Raw genomic sequence first — 6,981 nt, 5'->3', positions numbered from 1 at the left:
GTCAGTGGAGACCAGGACGAGGTCATGGGGTTTTACTGATATGGCTATTTAACGTCTTTGTTCAAATAGCCTCTCGGCTCTCTCAGCTCTATTTCACAGGGTCCATTACCTATATTAAAAACCCTTTTTCCTACAGGTGGTTTTTAGTTTGGGCGGGCAGTCGTGTATCAGAACATCATTAAATTTGTTTTCGTAATTGAAAATGTTTCCAGACAGATGACGGTGTTGCCCACTTCCCTTTCCTAAGGAGAAGGTCTAAAATCAAGTCAGCATTTGAATGCATCGGGAGGATGTTTGCTGCCAGGTTTTTCCACTGGATCTGTCCCGTGTCCTGTACCCACCATATCCTCCCCTTCCACGTCACTGCCGCCTTTCCCCCTGCCCCTAGCATTTTAAGAGGTCACTGTTCAATCTCTGAATGCGAAGACACCGGCACACCCTCACGGTAGCTTGAGGATTCACCCTTATTCGAGGCTCGGTTACCAGAACCGTCGAAGTTGTCCTTTGCAAATTTTCAGAATTCTAAATTGGTGATTATTATCAATCTGTACGTTTCTCTGTATCTGTGGTATTCCTGAGCCACAAAGCTCTTTCTATGTGAAAATTATGGCCTTCCAAATTCATACCCTATCAGCATCCAATTTATTGTACAGAGTTGTACAATAAATAAATTTGCAGTGAGTTAATTTTCTATTCTACGAAACGGTAAGAACATCTGCAAACAGTAAATAAAAAACCACTTCATTAAAGTGTTGCAAATTCAGTTTGTTGGGAGCAGCGGGAGAAGTAAGAGAAGCAGCACGTGGAAAAAAGCAGGAGCCCGGGAGCCAGAGGACCTGGGTTCAACTCCCTGCTCTTCCACGTGTCTGCTGGGCGACCTTGGGCAAGTCACTCCACGTCTCTGTGCTGGTTACCTCATCTGTAAAATGGGGATTCAATCCCTAGTCTCCTTCCTACTTAGATGCCGAGCCCCGGGTGGGCCAGGAACGGTGACTGACTCGATTATCCTGTGTCTACTCCAGCGCTTAGGACAGCGCATAACAAACACCGGTGTTATTACTATGAGAGCAGGTGCCCGCTGTGGGGTAGAGGGCTTTACTGGGGTGGGGGTTAGAATTGAGGGATGTGTTAGCTCTGAAGAGGGCCTCCCCTAATGGTTTGAGGCTTCAGAAACCAATTCAGGTGAAAAGAACATTTGGCTTCCTGAGTGATCTCTGCCAGCTAGCCCCTCTATAATTCTTCTAAAGGATGCTGAAAGGAACTCACTTTACAGATACAATTCCACACTAAAAAAGTGGATTTTCTGCAGACTGGAGTATTTTCAGAAAAGTGAGGAAGGACGCACAACCCTAGAACGCCGGTCTACGTTCCTGATAAAAAAAACCCTGTGGATGGAAACTTGCGGCACAGGGCACACACGCGTCTTTCTTACACTGCAGCGGTATTAGAAGAACGTTACCTAATCCCCTCACAGGAGTCTGTTGGGAGCACAGAGTAAGAGAATGTGGAAGGATTGATCGTAAGCAAGATCCCCCCCGTTCTTGTGGTGTGGTCTTTGAGCACCAACCGCGTGCAGAAAACCGAACTAATTACTTGGGAGAGTTCAATAAAAATAAGGCACTTCCTGCCTTTGAAGAGCTTACGGCTAATGGCGTAAGCCTCACTGTGTTAAACAACATCAATGGTGATATTTTGAGCTAATGGTCACACGCTATACAGGTTGCAGAGGACGTTGGTTGGGTGTGTGTGTCGGAGAACTGGTTACGCTTGACAACGGTTGCCTGTCACTACTTTCCACCATCCTGAAAGCACAGTTCCCAAGGGAGCAATTGATCCTATTCATTTTTACGGATCAATCAATCGTTATTGAGCATCTACTGTGTATAGAGCCCTGTACTAAGCCCTTGAATACCCCAGCTTGAAAACACACTTCCTGAAATGGGTTACTCCCTGATCACAAGTAAAAGCAATCTCCTTTCCTTCGTTTTATAGGAAAGTACGTGGGTGAGCTAGTTTACGCCTCAACTGCCAGAGATAAACATAAGCGTAAGGGCGAGAGGTGTACAAAATAATTGCAGGCGCCGGCTTCTCTTAAAGCAATAAGTAAAATGCTCATCATTTAGAATTGCACAAAACAGCAAGATTGACCTTAATTCCGTACGTGATCACTACCATGAGTAGAAGGCAGTGAGGCCAAAGAGAGCCACATTAAATATTAGCGGTGCTACGCAAACTAAAGGTCGGAACTATTTTTAAATCTTTTTCAACTCCTCCCAGAGAGGAGTCATATCTTCTGTGACTCTATGAGCCTCTCCTTCCAGTCAAGCACCTTCCCGGGGAGTTGTTATAGAGGTCGCGGGTATTCTGAGCAAATAGAAAGCATTTCAAGAGTAGTATCTCTGGCAAAGCTCATCTTAGGTAGCCCTTCTGAAGTCACTTTTTCCTTCCGTTAGCCTTTCTTGATTAATCTTTCTCCCCCAGCCCGTATCCCCATCCAAGCATCTAGCTGCTTGTATGCACTTTATATATTTTATTTTGTTAATGAGATGTACATCCCCTTGATTCCATTTATTGCTATTGTTCTTGTTTTTCCGTCTCCCCCGATTAGACCGTAAGCCCGTCAGAGGGCAGGGACGGTCTCTGTCTGTTACCGATTTGTACATTCCAAGCGCTTAGTACAGTGCCCTGCACATAGTAAGCGCTCAATAAATACTATTGAATGAATGAATATATATCCCAGCTCTGCCGCTAGCGGGATTAGAACCCATGACCCGACTCCCAGGCCCATTCTCTTTCCGGTACTATTGCAATGTAGCCGCAAGATTGTAAGTTCCTTGAAGGCAGGGATCGTGCCTAGTAAGCACTGTTTTCTCCCAAGCACTTAGTAATAATATTTAAGTGCTTACACTATCGACCACACGAGATAATCGGATTTTTGAGAGGGGAGAGTCCCCTGTGTATTGAGTTCTAACAGAAGCACACGATATAGGGTATTCACTTTATAGTACAGTTGTGGTGAGCATTCAAGTTGGAATAATTGATTACCAATCAACATTCATTTTTTTTTAAAAAAAGGACAAAGGCCTCATATAAAGATCTTCTGTTTATAATTTAGCTAAGCTGATATATAAAACTTAAAAATCACCCAGATGCGGGTCAACTTTCTTTTTTACTGCTACAACAGGCCAGAGTGATAGATGTCACTTAGCTTCTCTGAGCCTCAGTTACCTCATCTGTAAAATAGAGATTAAGACTATGAGCCCCACGTGGGACAACCTGATTCCCCTGTGTCTACCCCAGCGCTTAGAACAGTGCTCTGCACATAGTAAGCGCTTAACAAATACCAACATTATTATGACTAGATCTGTTTCGGCTGAGCATCTGCTGTATTGTAAGCAGAGTCATCTTTCTCACAGAATCCTCGCCGTTTGGGCCTCCAGCAGATCCAACTGCAGGTGCTAACTTGGGCCAGTAGAGAGAGCTGAAGGATGTGCGTAAATACAAAAAAAATCCATAATCCTCTAGATTGCATTCTAATTGTTTTTATTTCTCCTTTTAAGGCTTGAAAACCATTTAGAATAAAGGAAAAGAATACCCCGCTCACAAATCATCCATGCGGCTCAGTGGAAAGAGCCTGGGCTTCGGAGTCAGAGGTCGTGGGTTCGACTCCCGGCTCTGCCACTTGTCAACTGTGTAACTGTGGGCGAGTCACAACTTCTCTGGGCCTCAGTTCCCTCATCTGTAAAATGGGGATTAACTGTGAGCCTCACGTGGGATGACCCGATGACCCTGTATCTACCCCAGCGCTCGGAACAGTGCTCTGCACATAGTAAGCGCTTAACAAAGACCAACATTCATTTCATACTCAAAGTTGGATTTTTTTGTACTCATGGGCGGGGGATAGTTCTACCGACTTATACTGTACTCTTTCGAGGTCTTCTGTACGGTGTTCAGTAAATATCACTGATGATGACGGAGTGAGTTTCACTTGATAATAGCGTCGGCTCCTGACAAAACAGTCAATTCTCAAAAATCTTTTTGAAAGGGGATAGTCTCAAAGTTAATAAGGATAAATTTGTAGGAGGGGAAGAATGGGAGATCTGGGTTATGAACCTGAACTTAAAATGGTGCTAATGAAATACGGGATAATGATGACGATGCTACTGATTAATCATGTACTCTATGCCGAAGATAGCACTAAGCGCTCGGGTGGATAAATTTAGTCTCTCCCTCACGGGGCTCGGATCAGCGAAATGATAAGGAGAGCAGATATTCTCACTTTACGTAGGGGGGAAAAGGGCACCGAGAGGCAAGTGACTTGCCCGGGGTCACCCAGCAGGCCACTGGCAGAGCTAGGACTAGAATCCAGATCTCCTTATTCACAGTTTTACACCTTTTTCAGGGGATTCCCCCAGCTGAAGGTCTACTGGGTGGTGAGGACGTCGGCGGAACGGGAAGTAAACAGGAGGTGGAGTTGAGCGGTGTTAAGGGAGGAATGAAGCATCTCCCTTGGATGTTTTGTCTGGAAACAAAATGGGGAATGCCGTGGGCGGCCCAGGGAAGAGAAGCGGCGATGGGGCCTGGTGAAAAGAGCGTAGGTGTTGGGGAGTTCCCCAGCTCCGCTACTTGCTTTCTGCGGCGACTCGGGGAGCTTCTCCGCGCCTGTTTCCTCATCTGTAAAATGGAGATTCAATACCTGTCTTCCCCCTCCCGGAAACCGTGAGTCCTACGTGAGACGAAGACTCTGTCTGACTTGATTATCTTGTATCTAACCCAGCGGTGCTAGGCACATAGTAAATGCAATTATGATTACTAAGTTTAGCGTGGGGCAGAGGAAATGAAGGCAGAAGCGGAGGGGCGGGTGGGTCTGTGGCTCAGGGAACCTCACAGAGGCCGTGAGGTGAGCAGGGACAGGAGACCGGAGGTGGAGGAGGGAAAGGAACGCATAAAAATAAATCAAAGGGTTGCCTGGGTGGTGGGCAGAACTTCCTAAGCATGTTATTAAAGAATAATGTGTTGTTGCTTAATTTCAAAGTTGAAAAATGATCACATATAGCGTGGCTTAATGGAATAATAATAATAATTATAATGTTGGTATTTGTTAAGCGCTTACTATGTGCAGAGCACTGTTCTAAGCACTGGGGTAGATACAGGGTCATCGGGTTGTCCCACGTGAGGCTCACGGTCTTCACCCCCATTTTCCAGATGAGGGAACTGAGGCCCAGAGAAGTGAAGTGACTTGCCCACAGTCACCCAGCTGACAAGTGGCAGAGTCGGGATTCAAACCCGTGACCTCTGACTCCCAAGCCCGGGCTCTTTCCACTTAGCCACGCCGCTACTCACAAGTGGAGAGAACACGGACCCGGAGGTAGAGGACCTGGGTTCTAAACCTGTCTTTGCTACTTGTCCGCTGGGTGACTTCGGGTGAGTCATTTTTTTAGGGTATTTATTTAGCGCTTTTTGTGTGTTAAGCCCTGTTCTAAAGTGCTGGGGGTAGATACAAGTTTATCGAATTGGACACAGTCCCTGTCCCACATGGGGCTCAAAGACCAAGTAGGAGGGAGTAGGATTTGATCCCCATTTTGCAGCTGAGGAAACTGAAGCCCAGAAAAGTCAAGTTCACAAGTTCAGGTTCACCCAGCAAGCAATTGGCAGACCCAGAATTAGAACCCAGGCCATCTGACTCCCAAACCCTTGCATTTCCCACTGGGCCACGCTGCTTACCTGTGCCCCGATTTCCTCATCCGTACAGTGGGGATTCAATATAGCGTGGCTCAGCGGAAAGAACACGGGCTCGGGAGTCAGAGGTCATGGGTTCGAATCTCACCTCTGCCACTCGCCAGCTGCGTGAGTGTGGGCAAGTCACTTCGCTTCTCTGCACCTCAGTTCCCTCATCTGGAAAATGGGGTTGAAGACTGGGATGCTCACGTGGGCCAACCTGATGACCCTGGATCTCCCCCGGCGCTTAGAACGGTGCTCTGCACGTAGTAAGCGCTTAACAGATACCAACATTATCATCATCAGTACCCGTTCTCCCTCCTATTAACCTGTGAGCCCTATATGGGACGGGGACTATGGTCGACCCGATTATCGTCCACCTACCTCAGCGCAGAGTATGCCCTTGATTATTACGATGATTTTTATTATTATTATTACGGTGGGAAGGAGGAGAAAGTATTTTCTCAGGCGGGATGCTGGAAGTCGGCTTCTGGGAAGATTTGGGGGGCTGGCCAGCAGAGGGAAGTAAATCTCCAGAAATACAGGGCGAAGAAGAGGGTGGACAAGGCCACGGTTTGGTGGTCCCAGGGAGAAGGAAGGTCCTGCCCGGTCCGGAGGCCGAGGCAGCTGTTTCCTCCAGGAAGCCCTTCTGGAGCTAATGACGGGGCCTAGGACGAGAGGCACTGGCCTTCTGCCCTCTCGTAGGTGCCCCAGCCTGCCCTGCTTCCTTTAAATGAGGAGTAGCGCGGCTTGGGGAGCTTACAATAATAAAATAAAAATAAGTGTTGGTATTTAAGCGCTTACTATGTGCCGAGCGCTGTTCTAAGAGCTGGGGTAGATACAAGGTAATCAGGTTGTCCCACGTGGGGCTCACGGTCTTCATCCCCATTTTACAGACGAGGGAACTGGGGCACAGAGGAAGTGAAGTGACTTACCCGAGGTCACACAGCTGACAAGCGGCGGAGCCGGGATTAGAACCCATCACCTCTGGCTCTCTAGCCCGGGCTCTTTTCACGGAGCCACGTTGCTTCTCCTAATAATTGTGGTATTTGTTAAGCGTGGCTTGGGGACCTTACAGTAATAATTGTGGTATTCGTTAAGTGCTTACTATGTGCCAGACACTGTTTTAAGCACCGGGGTAGATACAAGGTAATCGGGTTGGCTACAGTCCACCTCCCACCAGAGGCCTCACAGATGATTAGACTGTCAGCCCGTCGATGGGCAGGGATGGTCTCTACCTGGTGCCGAATTGTATATTCCAAG

Source organism: Ornithorhynchus anatinus, chromosome 4, assembly GCF_004115215.2.
Source record: "Ornithorhynchus anatinus isolate Pmale09 chromosome 4, mOrnAna1.pri.v4, whole genome shotgun sequence".
Taxonomy (NCBI): domain Eukaryota; kingdom Metazoa; phylum Chordata; class Mammalia; order Monotremata; family Ornithorhynchidae; genus Ornithorhynchus; species Ornithorhynchus anatinus.
The sequence above is the reverse complement of the archived record's forward strand: the minus strand, read 5'-3'. Positions refer to the sequence as shown.